This window comes from Sturnira hondurensis, unplaced genomic scaffold (assembly GCF_014824575.4).
Source record: "Sturnira hondurensis isolate 20B ecotype Veracruz unplaced genomic scaffold, ASM1482457v3 Scaffold0014584, whole genome shotgun sequence".
NCBI lineage: Eukaryota > Metazoa > Chordata > Mammalia > Chiroptera > Phyllostomidae > Sturnira > Sturnira hondurensis.
This window is the reverse complement of record NW_028087215.1, coordinates 2,140,578-2,154,584: the sequence shown is the minus strand read 5'-3', so window position 1 is coordinate 2,154,584 and position 14,007 is coordinate 2,140,578. Positions and strand designations below refer to the sequence as shown.

The 14,007-nt window shown below is 34.5% G+C and overlaps 1 pseudogene; it reads right to left on the bottom strand.

The window, feature by feature from the left end:
- Positions 1-1,754: 1,754 nt before the first annotated feature.
- Positions 1,755-1,851, bottom strand: LOC118999128 (uncharacterized; annotated as a pseudogene).
- Positions 1,852-14,007: the final 12,156 nt, after the last annotated feature.

Genomic DNA, 14,007 nt, shown 5'->3' with positions numbered 1-14,007 from the left:
GACATTGATGTTCTCAGGATATTTCTATCAAGATTTGAGCTTGGTTCGGGGATTTCACAAGGAATTCATATCCAGTTCTGTTTTTATCAGATTTCAAATTGATAAATGTGAAGTATTTTAAGACTTAAGACTATCCTCCACCTGAAACTCATACAAAATATTTAATTTAAACTGTAATAGAAAAGACTATCTTCAAAGAATTTCATTAGCAACATGGCTATGCTTTGAATGGATTCAGTTTTAATTCCATGTCTAGAATAAAACAGGTAATATACCAATCAATGTCCATTGCACTAGAATTAACAGGTGACAATTGGAAGACAAACTAGGTAAAAATACTTCAGTTTTTGGTTCAGTTTTTATGATGAGGTTTAAGATGTTTTAGTCATAGAATTATAAGTACCATAAATGGGGATAAAAGTGTCATAAATACAACATAGAACATTCAAAGAGCTATCTTTTAGCCTTAAAAGGCTATGGTAAAAAAATAATTACCACCATTTCTTAGATATGATAAGCTAAGGGATTTTTCAAGAAACTACCAAAATTAATACTGAAACAAGAACCCAAATATTTTGACTCTAGCATGGGGTTTCTTTTATTTTAGTAAGTAAATGGCTCTATTTTTACCTCCGCTTTTTGTTTATATCTGAGGTCATTTTTCTTTCTTTTCATCCTTAACTTTAAGCAGTATTTAATGCCCATTTAAAGACATAATATGAAAGTAATTCGATAACACACGTTTAAGCCCCTGATTATTTCATAGTTAAATCAGTAGTTCTAGTCCTTTGCCACATGAGGTCATTATATACTTGACTGTTTCCTCTGCTCTGGCGATAATCCAAGCATTATTATTTTGATGGTGAGTGGTTGGAAAAAGACAGGAGCTGATAAGAGGTCTTTTGCATTGCCAGAGCAAAAGCATTAATTGATTAATAAATACTTTGATGAGATTGTACGTATGTAGTTGTGGGGAGTGGGAGAAAATGAGCTGTTGGATTAGATATAGGCAATCAAAAAGAGCAGTGCTTTTGGAATTATTTTACTACAAGAAAGTCTGCTACATAACTTCCAGCTGCTTCTCTAGCTTTAGGTTGAATAATAACAAGTAGTTATTTAGGGGGTAGTATAGAGTTGCCCAAAAAGTCTGTTACGTCTTTTTCTATATGATGGTTCTAGTAGCACTGAGTTGTCTTTGACTTAATTTGAAACAACGTTATTAGATTGTATTGTGACAGCTGTCATATCAGTTTGCATTTTTAAAAAACACCAACATTTAGTGAGTTTTTGTGCAGTCATTTTAATATTGAAGGTGGAAGAAAATATGCAACATTTTCAGTGTATTGTGTTTTATTATTTCAGGAAAAGTAAAAATGCAACTGAAATGCAAAAAGAAAAAGATTTATGCAGTGTGTGGAGAAGGTGCTGTGACTAATCAAACATGTCAAAGTGTTTTGTGAAGTTTCTTGGTACTGTGGACATTTTGGCCACATAATTCTTTGCTGTGGGGCTCTTAGGCATTGGAAAATGCTTAGCAGCATCCCTGGCCTCTCCCCACTAGAAAGAAGCCAATGGCAGGAGATAGCTGACATACTTAGAATATCTAAATCAATAAAATTATTGATGAAAATGACAAAAAGTGTCTTATTTTACGTAAAAAAATGTAATGGATATTTTGACAACCCAATATTTGGTTAGATAATTATGCATAACAGGTTGCATGAAATTTGATTTTCTTTTTTCTTTTTCCTTTTAAAAATGTGGAACACTTCATGAATTTGCATATTATCTATGCTCAAGGGCCATGATAATCTCTGTATTATGCCAACTTTTAGTCCATACTGCTGCAGTGAGCACGAATTTTGATTTTCTGATGTTCACTCATTAGACTGTATATAAAGGGTTGTCTTGTAAGACTTTGTCATTTACTTACAATTATGTATACAAATAAGCTTACAGTTATTTTTACTATTCTATGGAACGGTCTGGAGCTCGGACAGAATTATTTTTAAAGAAGAAAGGTTTACTTAACAGATCCATGGTTAGTAACAGGGATAGGTGTAACCCGACCTTCAGTTGGCCCATCTTCTGAAACATACCACCTTGTAATGCTATTTAGCATCTCTTCAAAATAATGGTGATACTGGTGCTTTGGTAATATTGAATATACTTCTATGTGTATGTATGCACTGGTTTTACTGTTATCCCTTGTTAAAGATTCAGTCAAAGGCAAAGTATCTCAAGCTGCCATTTTTGTCCTTGCTGTTACTGTCAGGTAGAACAAAATCATGTTATGTTAAAGAGTAAATTAGGAAGTTGGCTAATGTTGTAAAAACAATTTATCCTCCACTTGGCTCAGCAACACTTTTTAATTTTCATACAGTGCTTAGAATACTAGCTATCAAGTCACTGACTTGGGAACAGGATAGTCAATATGGACATCACTTGTTATGCTGATGGTTGACATGAACTGGTTGCTGGATTAGTAAATGAAATAAAGCTGGTAAGTATGGCAACTAGCTTTTAGCAGACTAACCTTAAACAGGCAATTGAATTTTATCCCCTTCAGAAGAGTAATGACACATTGAGAGATGACACATTTATTCCAAAGATTGTGCCATTATTCAAAAAACTTGCATCTGAGTTTAGAGTCTGAGTCATTTTATAAATAAAGTTTAGGTTTTTCTTGTGTGTGTGTGTGTGTGTGTCTGACTGGGTACAGGTTTTTTTAGTAACCATAAATCATTTAGTCACAACTCTAGTGAATGAAATGGATAGTAAAACTTGAAAAAACCTTCTTTGGGCCACAAAAGAAGGTAAGAGGCCCTGGCTAATATAGCTTGGTGGATTGAGTGTGGGCCTGCGGGCCAAAGGGTCACCAGTTCAATTCCCAGTCAGGGCACATTCCTGGATTGCGGGCCAGGTCCCCAGTGGGGGTGCATGACAGGCGACCACACATTGATGTTTCTCTCCCTCTCTCCTTCCTTTCTCTCTAAAAATAAATAAATAAAATTGTTAAAGAAGGTAAGAATAAGACACTTAGATCACTTTTCCTGTTCAGCTTATGAACAGGAATGAAATATGAATGAAGGAAATTAATATGATTTTTATAGTTCAAATACTTTTGACTAATGACAGGCTCTAAACCGATCATAAAGTTTCTTGATATGGTTACTTTGAAAGCACTACTAAAGATGGAAGGTTCTGGTATAGTTACAATCCCAAGGCATTGTGTTCTATGTTTACATCTGGTATATACCAACAGTCATTCACTGACAAGTAAGAATTTAGCTTTAATATTTTTTGTGGTTTTATTTTTAAAAAATATATTTTATTGATTATGTTATTACAGTTGTCCCATTTCCCCCTTTCATTCCCCTCCACCCTGCACACTCTCTCCCTCCCACATTCCCCCGTTTAGTTCATGTCCATGTGTCTTAAGTCCTTTAGCTTTTTACATTTCTAACATCACAGAGACAGTAGTGATTAAGAACATGAGCTTGGAAGACAGAATGCTGCCTTCAAGTCCTGGCCTGTCACTTACTGTCTAAATTGGGCAAGTCACTATAGTCTTGGGCAAGTAATATATTTAAATTTCTTTATCTGTAAGAGTGCCAGGAGTAATAGTACCTACCTATAAAGTTGTGCAATTTTAATGTGTAGTATATAAATAAAGCATATGGAAAAATGCTCAATAAGTGTTAGCCATTACTTTTAGTACTATTACTATCTTTCAGTCAATGTGTTGGTTGCTGATAGCATCTGGAAAATTGTTACATTTGGGTCATATTAAAAAAGTGAATTAGGTAGAACTATAGTAGGCTACCCACTGTATTTTGAAGTATAAATAATTATCTCTCTCTCTTTTCTCTCTCCTCTTCCTTTTCCCCTCTCCTCCCCTTGCTCCTTCTTCTCCACCTTCTCTTCCTTCTTCTTGTCTCTCTCCCTGTTTTTCTTTCATATATGTTTGTATGCAAGATTCACCAAACTATTCATGTAGTTACTTCTGGTGGGTGAGATTGGAATGGTGGTTAAGATTCTTGGGAGAATGTCTTCAGTATAAAAATAAGAAATCAGCAATTTTTAAATACTCAGTTCATTCAACAAATATTTAATGATTTACTGCAAAAAAAATAGAAGGAACTTCTATTTTTCCCCTTGAGAAAGTTTGAAGTTACACATGAAGGAAATTAGATTGCTACCCAAGTTCTTACTGTTTTATTTTTATTTTCTGTATTTTATTTTTATTTTCTGTATTTTAATTGTTTTGAGTGGTGCTGAGTATAAATATTTTTGGTATCTTCATTAATATTTCAAAATTTTTTTATTTGTGAAAAAAGTTCTAATACTAAAAAATGAGAGCAGCTTTATTGTTTTCTGATTATAAAAATGATAGAAATTCACAGGTGAACTTTACCAAGCATTCAGAGAAGAACTAACACCTATCCTCAAACTATTTAAAAAATTCAAGAGGTGAGAAGTTCTTTTTATGAGGCCCATATTGTCCTAGTTCCAAAATCAGATAAAGATACTACAAAGAAAGAAAATTATAGGCCAATATACCTAGTTGAACCCAGATGCTAAAATCTTCAACAAAACATTAGCAAACCAGATCCAGCAATATTTGTACATTAAAAAGATCATACATTATGATCAAGTGGGATTTATTCTGGAGATCCAATGTTGGTACAACATATCAATAAATCATATCAATAAATATGGTACAACATAAAATGAAACAAAAATCACATGATCATATCAATGGATGCAGAAAAAAGCATTTGATAAAAGTCAGCACCCATTTATGATAGAAACTTGGAAAAATGGGAATAGAGGGATTATGTCTCAACATAATAAAGATGTTACATGACAAACCTACAGCCAAAATAATAATGAGCAAAAACTAAGAGCATTTCCTTTGAGATCAGGAACAAGACAGAATGTCTGCTTTTACCACTCTTATTTGACATAGCACTGGAAATCCTAGCCACAGCAATTAGACAAGAAGAAATAAAGGCATCCAAAATGGAAAAGAGTAAGTAAAACTGTCATTCGCAAATGACGTGATGTTATACATAGAAAACCCTAAAGATTCCACCAAAAAACTACTAGATGTAATAAGTGAATTTGGCAAAATAGCAGAATATACAATTAATATTCAGAAATTGGTGGTGTTTTTATATACCAATAATGAACTATCAGGAACCGAAGCTAAGAAAACAATCCCATGTACTATTGCAACAACAACAAAAAGGTGCCGAGAAATAAATTTAACCAAGGAGGTAAAAAGATCTGTACTTGGAAAACAGGGCATTGAAGAAAGAAATTGGAAGATAGAATAAGTGGGAGCATATACTGTGTTTATGGATTGGAAGAATTCACATCATGAAAGTGTTCATACTACACAAAGCAATCTACAGATTCAATGCAATTTCTATTAAAATACTAATGGCACATTTCACAGATCTGGAAAAATACTCCAAAAATTTATATGGAACCAAAACAAGACCTTGAATAGCCTCAGCAATCTTGAGAAAACAAATTTAGAGGTATCAGAATACCTGATATTAAACCACTCTACAAGGCCATTGTAATCAAAACAAACTGGTACTAGCATAAGAACAGCCACATAGATCAATAGAACAGAACAGAGAACCCAGAAATAAACTCATGCCTTTATGGTCTACTAGGACTTGACAAAGGAGGCAAGAGCATACAATGGAGTAAAGACAATCTCTTCAATAAATGGTGTTGGGAAAGTTGGACAGGTATATGCAAAAAAAGCAAAACAAAAATAAAAACTAGACCACCAACATACACCATACACCAGAATAAATTCAAAATGGATAAAAGATGGTTGCAAAACCACAAAAATCTTAGAAGTAAACATAGTAAGATCTCAGAGTTCTTTTGTAGCAATATTTTGCTGATATATGTCCTAGGGCAGGAGAAACAAAGGAAAAAATAGGACTGCATCAAATGAAAAACCTGCATAGCAAAAGAAGCAATCAACAAAATGAAAAGGAACCCCACTGTATGGAAGAATGTATTCACAAATGGTGTATCTGATAAGGGGTTAATTTCCAAAATAGATCAAAGAACTTACACAACACAGGAAAGGGGGAGCGGGAGCTACCTAGAGGTTAGGGTAGGGGGCGGGGGATGAGGAGGGGAGAATGGGGACATCTGTAATATTGTGAACAATAAATTAAGTTAAAAATTATACAAATTGTTGTGGAATTCTCTCAGGAAAATTTGATGCTTGACACTCCTAGCACCAAGATGCTTTTCTTAGGAAGTAGACTCACTGTAGTAGGCTATGGTTTTTATCTGTTCTTTTCCCTTTTCAAAGATTTTATTTGCTTCTATGGAGAGGGGAAGAGAAGGAGAAAGAGGGAGAGAAACATCTATGTGCGTGAGAAACAGCAATCAGTTGCCTCTTGCATGCCCCTACCCAGCCATGTGCATTGACTGGGAATCAAACCACTGGCCTTTCATTTTATGGGAGGATGCCCAACCCACTGAGCCACACCAATCAGGGCTGTTGTTTTTAAGCAAGGTACATAGGATCTTTGTATCCTTTCCTAGAAGAGAGGCTAAAACAAAGAATTCTCAATGTCTGTAAATAGACATTCTCAATGTCTGTAAAATAGACTTTAAAGTTTATTCTTTTGAAATTGCCATTGCTCTTTCTATTTTTGTAGAAATTAAAGGGAAGTCTATCACTCTTATTTGAGTAAAATATTATAATTAGTGTTATGAGTCCAATATTTCTGCTATGAGGAAATAATATGAAGGGCAAGATAACTCTGTACCCCACCCAACCCAAACAATTACTGAGATGTTTCTGTAAGGCATGGTTGTAGGCTGCAGGCAAAAACCCTGCATTGGCTTGGTGCCTGGGCAGGCCTTCTGGTTTGTTCAGACAGTTGAAGAATTCTGCCTTTTGTGGAGCAGTGCAGGTAATACCTGGATAATACTTGATATTGTTTAATAGGGACTGAAAGGAAAGTGAATGAAATTCTTGAATGGTATCCATCTCTTTGTGTTCTGCAATTTTTATTTTACTCCAAACAAAGTAATCAAGGTAAAGGAGATGGGGGAGGCATCTCTAATTTCATGGAAACTAAAACAATATTTAGTGCAGTAAATTAATCTAAAAAATTAAAAAGTTAAAGGTATAGTCTACTGGAAGTCCTGCCACATCCTTGCATTTTACTGTGTATGCATCTTCATGTACGTACATATTCATGTACATAGACTTAGTTTCTACAATTGTGTATATTTGTCATCTTTTGTGGGCTTTTGTTTACATTCAGAAACCAAAATCTTGAATTGTATATTAAAAATGTAATAATACAGAGTTTTTTAAACTGAGATGTGATTATCAGCAAAACTTATTTATCTTTCATGCTTAGTGAGAGATACCTGTGCATAACTTAGTAGACATAAAGCTGAAAGATTTATAAATTCAAATTTGGGAATATTAATATTTTCTATTGATTTATAATATTAGATTTTCTTTTTTTTTACTTCCACTGGATCTCCCATTGGTGGTGACAATAAGCATAACATTTTTTCCCCTTTATAGAAGGACAATATGCCCATTGAAACAGGTTGGAGATTGCAGAAATGTTCAGATAAGAAGATAATTTCCTGGATCCCGTCATGCAGAGGGAAAACAATCCTGACAGGCCATCGCCTGCCAGCTGTCTGTACTTGCATCTACAAAGAAACATTTTTCTTTTTTCCCAAATTGAGATAACACTATGAATTCAATTTTGTGTCCTGCTTTTTCTTTAGTTTATTGTAACAATTTTCTTATGTCGAAGTGATTTTTAAAAATGCAATTAAGCTGGTATTTTCTTGATTCTGCAAAGTTTGAAGTGTACAGAAAATATGAGAAGAAAAAAATCTGTAATTCCACCACTGAGAGAGAACCACTCACGACATTTGTATGTCCTTCCAAGCTGTGAGCTCCTTGGCTCCCACATTCAAACAAACAAATCTTAAAGGTCCGTGGTAACTTTTTATTTAATTTCTTTTGTTAAGTGAATGATAATTTGAAAAATGAATTTTTAAAATGGATTTGTCATTATGTAATAAATATGATTAGTAAATTCATATTTTCACACTTTGTAGAACTTTTGAATTTTCAAAAAATTTTTAAACCAAGAACAATTAGTATAAAATCCCCCCCCCAATTTATTTGTACATGTGTGAAAGTTTAAAAGTTAAATCCTTAAAAGCGATTTATGTTGGGAGGTAGGCACGTGCGCGCGTGGGCGTGCGTGTGTGTGTGTGTGTGTGTGTGTGAGTGTGTGTGACAATTGTGGAGTCTGAAGACAGATCTGTCTCTTTTTTGTGTCCAGATGGCCTTGAACAAGCTTCAATTTCTGTGAACCTCAGTTTTTACGTTTTTCAAGTTGTAATTCTAGAACCTTTCCAAGTCCCAGACTGGTTATAAGGAGCCAATAACCTAAAATCTGTGAAAATACTTTTTAAATTATAAAACATAGAAATGTTCATAGTTATCATTCAAGGAGCTCCAAGAAATAAAAGTAAAAGACAAAAGCAATTCTTGATTCCAGCAAGTTGTGGTCAAATTTTTTTTCCACAATGAAAAACTTCATGTAATAAATGTAGACTCTAGGTTTGCCTTGATTTTTATATTTTCCTTAGCAAAATGTAAAAATTTTCCTACTCACCACATGTCTGAATCTTAGGGCAAGAGAGAATATAATTCTATTTGTACAGTTTTAATTTTGAACAAACTATTATTTTGGTACCTAGCTTTTAGGGAAAAAAAGAGCAAGGAGAAACAAATGTATCTGCCCACCACCACCTGCTATTTTCAGGTTGGCTAGGAAGTCCTACTTGGCCGCCTTTGCCCATCTCATTTGGCAGCTCTTGAGCCTGCATCACTCAGAAGATACGGAACCTTAAAAGGTGGAGAACTGATTTTCTTTGATTTTTTAGATGTCATTGCTGAAAAAAAACATACCACCACAAGCGACTGAAAGGACGTTGGCTGTAAGTAAAACAGTAAGTATTTTTATTTAGTGAGATGGGCGCCTTAGGAAAGAAACACTTTTTGTGTTTCCTAAGCCCACTTGATGTATTCCCACCTTTCTGCCTTAATAGGGGATGAGAAAGGGGTGAACCTTCTTCCCTGAAATCATTTTTCTTCATTACTAAGAGAAATATAAATTTAGAAAAAGATGTAATATTGTACATACACACAGATACAAACATATATATATGCTCGTGCATTGTTATGGCTTTTTAGAATAAAATCCTTGGAAAGGAAAGGGAAATAATATGAATGCGAAGGAAAGAAGCACAGAAACCATCCTAGAAATGACAGTTTTTAAGATTAATGTGCTGAGATGAATTGAAAGCTAAAGAAATAGAAAATAAATACAGAAATCTAATTTATTATTTACTTGGATAAAGGGACACAGTATACTCGTGGATCAGTTTTAAATGAGCATACATGTGGACATTCCACAGTTAATGACATTTAACTTATTTTATTTGTAGTTTCTATAAAAGGTTCTAAAACATTTTTGCTTGGGGTATAATTTATAATTTACCAAAAGTTCTGTTAAAATCAGGTTATATATGGTATATATATATTTTTTTGCCTATATATTTTTATTAGTGTCCTATACTAACTTTTCTTTAGCTATTAAACTTTCCTTTAATTGTTGAAGTATTATTTTCCTCTAACTGAAGAATTTTATTAAATGAGTTAACAAGTGTCAAGTGCTCAATAAATGTTTTCTATTATAATTGTGTTGGTATTTTTAATATGGATAAGAATTCTAATAAAGTTATATTGGTAAATTCATTTAAAGCCAATCTTATTGCAAGCCAAATTAATTATTTTATGTAACTGCACATTTATGACGAAATTCACTTTCTCATAGCTATTCCAATGTTGATATTTTCTTCCCTGTTCAAATAATTTGAGAAAAACTTATGTCGTAAAAAGAAATTGGAGAAAAACATTGTAAGCTTGGTCTTATCTAGTAGTAATGTAAAATAATCTTGCATTAAAAAGAGCTGTTGATATATTGTCATATTTAAATTTGTGATTATGAAATAAGTAATGTATGAGAGAAAATCCATTTGTAATGACTTAAATTTAAAAATAAAAAAATGCTTTATAGGTCTGACTCGTAAAGAAGTTCAGGGAGCATTGGTAAAGTGCCTTACTGATGGCACAGGACTTTGCACACTTTGTCGTTTCATCCTCATGGTCACCCTGAGGTAGGAAGTAGTGTTCCTTGTTGTGGACGAAGAAACGAAGCTTCACAGAGGTCACAGTCTGCACGTGACAAAGCCAGGCTCTCAATAAGAGACTGGATCACTGGATAGGATTCTATCAGAAAGATGCCCACACAGGAAGGGATTGTGTGAACCATTCTAGGAAGTCATTTCAAATCCACATTTCTGGGATTTCTATCATTTTAGATGGGAAGCAGCACGGTGTAGTAGGAAACAGGAGAAGACCTGGATTTACTATATCCTGGTCTTCAGCAAGATAACTCAGCTTCTCTGAAACTCAGTTTCTCTTGTTATTGAAATGAACTAGTGTAGAAATGGAGTAGGTGCTAACTGCTCAATTGTAGCTCTACAATTAGCTCTACAATTTTATACATATTATTAATATGTATAAAATCCAAATACAGTAATCCAAAATATCATAGTTGCCACACAACTCATTAGAGCACTACTTTGGAAGGTAAGTATAGTGCTACTCATCAACAACTTTTTGGTGAATGAGGAAAATGAATGGAGAATTTGTCGAAGATGTTAAGAGTAGAGAAGATAATTGCATAGAGTGAAACCCATATATTGGCTTGGCTAAAAAATCCATTGAGTGTTTTCTGTAAAATAAAAAACACATTTTTCATTTTCATCAGTATCTTTATTAATTTGGATATTTTGAGTACGTTGGCTATCTCCCATGTGGTATAACATTGATTGTTCTCAAGTAATATGCCTCAATTTTATCGCTTTCAATTTCAAATAGTCTACCCCACTGTGGAACATCATCTAGCAAGAAATCTACGAGCTGAAACTTCACAAACCACTTTGGATATGTTCAATCATATCCAATCATATGTCACAGCACCTTCTCCATACACTGCACAAATCTTGCTTTTGCATGTCAGTTGTGTTTTTACCTTTCTTGAAATAATAAAGCATAGTATGCAGAAAATGTTATGTATTTTCTTCCATCTCCAATATTAAAATCGCTATACAAAAGTTCACCAATTTTGATTTTTTTAAATGTACACAGATACGACAGCTGGTACAATAAAATCTAACAAATTTGTTTTGAATGAAGTTAAAGACAAATGCTACTGCAGCCATCTTATGGAAAAAATCAAATGAACTTTTTGGTCAACCCAATATTTATATATTGTTGACACTATTATAGATAACCCATAGATATATTTTGAAGTGGAAACCAAAATCACAATTGAAAGCAATGCATATGGAAGGTAGAAACTGCAGGAGTAAGAAGTAGCCCACAACCTAGCTCAGTGGAAGGAGAGATTGTGAGAATCACTTGGCTACATGCTGGGCAGCCTGTTTCCGGACCAACGATGCATGAGAAGCAGTATCAGAGGAGCCGCCAGCAGCTTCTGTGGTTCAGGGGAGTAGCAAGTTTCAACAGTGGAATGAACGGCTCACGTTGAACCTGGGCTATATAACCTGACAGACCAGGTTAAAATCTTGTTTGTGCTAATTGTTAGCTGTTTGACCTTGGACAAGTTCCTCGATACCCTGTGTCTCCTTTGTAAAAGGAGGATGCTAAGTCCCACCTCATGGAGTTATTTCAAGGATTAAGGAAGATATATAGGTGAGGTGTTGACTTGTTTGGCCTCCTCTCTTGCCAATAAAAACAAGATTTGTATGGGCAGAACCTTTGTTTTGTTCCTGTACCTGTCATGTACATATAATAGTAGACAACTTAAATATTTGTTGCGTGACTGAACAAATGAACTCATCAAAATGTTCTTGTGTGTGTGTATATATATATATGTATATATATGTATATGTATGTATACATACATATACATATATGTATATATCTCATGTATCTGATGTTGGGTCACCCCTCATATATATATGAGGGGTGACCCAACCCCCTGCCCTGAGTTATCTTCTGGAGGGTGGGCCCCTTTTAGTACAGTCTTCCCTTGCTAGGTGAGTATTCTAGGAACCCACCAGCATCAGTGTACCAGCTGGTATTGTAAGAGGCTTGATTTGGCTTCAGTGAAATTTTTTTTGAAGACTCTTTCAATGCGTTCACCCACTTCATGACAGGTAATTTACAATGCACTTGCCCACACCATGCTGAGTATGACCAAAAAACAGCATGATCCCTCTGCCTCCACCCTCCCTATTCACCTGAGCTCATCCCAAGCAACTTTTTTTGTTTTCCCAGATTAAAAAACTCCCTAAAGGGAAACGTTTTGCCAATGTGGAAGAGGTGAAAGAAAAAACTTCTGAAGCACTAGAAGGCATCAAAATCAATGAGTTCAAAACTGTTTTGAACAGTGGAAAAAATGTCTCAGTAGGTGTATTGCATCAAATGGAGAGTGCTTCGAAGGTGACTGAAGCTTAAACATGTAAGAATAAATACACATTTTTATAAATAAATTCCTAGTTTTGAGGTATACTCAGTAAACGTGATGAGGAGAATCCTCCAGAGTTGCAGTGGCATTTATAAGATTTTTATCATGGTCAATCTTTGTCTGAATTTCTATTACATTTGTTGTCCAACCATTCAAGTAGTATTTAATCACATTCTGTTTTATGTCATAAACTGTTTTATTGTCCTAATTGGACTATTAAAACTGATAGAGTGTAGAGAGTGATATTTATCCATCATCATTCAGGCCAGTGCTGTGCTCATAGTATCACTAGATTGAAGTCAGAACATATGCTGCAAGTTATCAGGAATTTATACTTGATAATGGTGCTTAGGCATGGTCAGATTTTGGCTGAGGATGAAAATGTGCTTTCTTCCATCGTCTTTTATGGATCTCTGTAAGGTGCAAGTTTGAAAGACATGATATTCAAGGGCAAGAAAAGGGCAGAAAGATCTGTATGAGGGCGTTTATGTTCTATCCCAGAACAGAGGAGATGTGTTGGTGGGTACTTTGAGGTATTTCTTGATAAACATTATCTCTCTTGCTTCTGGGCCTTTGCAAGTGTCTTTTCCTGGAAATTTTTCCCTTACTTCCTCTGCTTCATTTGTTAATTCCTATTTATCTTTCAGATTTCAGCTCAGTCACACTTTTTCCAAAGGGCTCTGTGATACTAACCTAAACTGGTTGAAATATGTCTCATCTGGGTTCCCACAAGTGCCCTGTGCTTTTCCTATTGCAAGCCATACAAAATCTTATTCTAATTTTCTGTTTATTTGTTTGTGTCCCATATTACATGGTAAGTCCGTGATGATAGTCGTGTATGTCTTATCATTATACACCAGCACATTTATTCAATAAGTATTTATTGAATAAATACTTATTCAATAAGTATTTATTCAATCATTTATTGAATAAATGATTGAAAAATAACTAAAGGAAAGGAAAAATTTTAAAATATAATAGCTGTTTTATTGGATGTCTGTTAAGTAACTGGGCCTTTATGTAAGTTAGTATTTAATCCTTGCAACTATCCAGATGGAGCAATTGAGTTCAGAGAACTGAACTTGTTCAAAGTGATACTGCTGAGATTTGAACCAGGATCTCTCTGTTCTTCCCACTTGGTAATACCGCCTTTCTTACATGTGTGTGAGTTGTTACAAGCTACAAAACTTTTTTACTCCTTATGACAGCCATGTGGAGCTAGGCTCTGTCTCCTATATTATGTTTAGTAAGTGACAAAGCCGTGATTCTCAGATAGACAACCTGGATCCTTTTTCCTTCCCTTTCCAGGACAACACAGCTGTCCCATTCTAGAGGATTAAAAGGTGTGAGG